A 1,973-nucleotide genomic window follows, 5' to 3' on the forward strand; every position below is an offset into this window, starting at 1 on the left:
CAAAAAAAAAAAAAAAAAAAAAGTCACATTGAAATTCAAAGGGAATGTCTTTTGTGTTCTAAAAATAAATATACATAACCCTTGGGGGAAAATATATCCTCAAAGGTATATTTAGTTTCCAAGCTTTGAAATAATTTTTAAATTTTTAATTGAAAGATAATACTTTTTCTGTTACCCCCAATAATAATAATAATAATAATAATTATTATTATTATTTTGCCCTAGGAAAGAGATAACATGTCAAAAAAAGAACACCCTCCAGAGTTATGGCTGGGGCAGGGTTTTGTTTTTATCTTTTCAGGGGAAGGAAAGCATCCAACCTAGGAATCTGGAGACTACTGAACAAGTGAAACACATGAAAAAGAAGGATGGATCATCAAGAGAGCATGTCCCAAGAAGAAGAATGAATTGACTAAATGGTTTCCAAAAAGATGATGGGGCCCGAAACAATGAATAATCCACCTCTATTGTAGTAATGCTATCACTGGGCAAAACTGCCCGGTGCCCCTTCTGATACCAGGTTCTTCAAAAACAGAAGACACTTTTGGGGTAACTGTTATGTTCTACCTAGCCAGGATTGTGACCACGCTGACAAAGACCACCCAAAGCTCAGCTTTGGACTACAAGCTACTCAGGACATTCAAATTGCTGAGTTCATATGAGACTGACGTGAACATCCTACAGAACTTTGTTTTTTTGTTTTGTTTTGTTTTGTTTTGTTTTGTTTTTTTTTGTTTTTTTTTTAGTTTCTCGAGACAGGGTTTCTCTATGTAGCCCTGGCTGTCCTGGAACTCACTCTGTAGACCAGGCTGGCCTCGAACTCAGAAATCCACCTGCCTCTGCCTCCCAAGTGCTGGGATTAAAGGCGTGTGCCACCACCGCCCCACCCTACAGAACTTTGAACTCAAAAATACTTAATCCTAAGACTGTCCAACCAAGCTGGACATTGTGGAACACAACCAAGCTGGACATTGTGGAACACTTGGTGGAAATAACTTTATTATTGTAATTGGTTCCACTATGAAAGGGAGAGTATAGGAATGATAGGAAAAAGGGTGGGTTATTAAATCTATTCTTATAGATCTTTGTATATTCATGTAAAATTTAGATTGCATTTGGTTACACTGGCATAGACTTCTGTATATTGATACACAATTAAGTTGTAACTTTGGTTACAACATACTATGTATCTGTTACGGTCTGACCTCCACCCCCAAACACACCAGAATAGCTGTAGCCATTTTGTTCCATGCCTGCCAGCTATTTCATATTGTTGCTGTAGCATGCCTGCCAGTCATTGACACAGAGAAATGACTTGACTCAAGGACATGCTGACCACAAACCTTGTTTTGTTTTGTATGTTCTGAGTATGGTGTATGAGGTTTGCTAATCTTAAATTCCACAAACCCTTGTGGAGCACCCATCAAAACAAAGGTCTATATGAACTGCTATGTCGCAGCACTTCCTGCATGTATGTATGAGCTCAGGGTGGTGTTTTATGGTTGACACTGAAGAATGCTAAGACAAAAAGTTATGATATTCATGCTCTGTTATCTCAGTGTTCTGAAATTCTGGTTCACCTCCCATCCACCGTCCCCCTCCCCGCCTTGCTCAGGACCAGTCAGGCTAAGGGTTAGATGATAATACTTTGCCTGGTAAGCCAACTGCTCCCCTCATTGCCCCTTAAACTTTTGAAACTTTTTTTTCCTATAAAAAGTCTACCTTGAGGGCAGACTAGGATCACCATCCTTTTTGAGGTCCTGGACATCCAGTATTACAGTGTGTGTTCAATAAATTATTCTTGCTTAACTGAGATGTCTGTTTGATTTAAGTGGTGATTCCTCTTTTTATTTTTTAAGATATATTTATTTTATGTATATGAATACACTGTAGCTGTCTCAAACACACCAGAAGAGGGCATCTCATTACAGATGGTTGTGAGCTACCATGTGGTTGCTGGGAATTGAACTCAG

Source organism: Grammomys surdaster, unplaced genomic scaffold (genome assembly GCF_004785775.1).
Source record: "Grammomys surdaster isolate TR1022 unplaced genomic scaffold, NIH_TR_1.0 126826, whole genome shotgun sequence".
NCBI lineage: Eukaryota > Metazoa > Chordata > Mammalia > Rodentia > Muridae > Grammomys > Grammomys surdaster.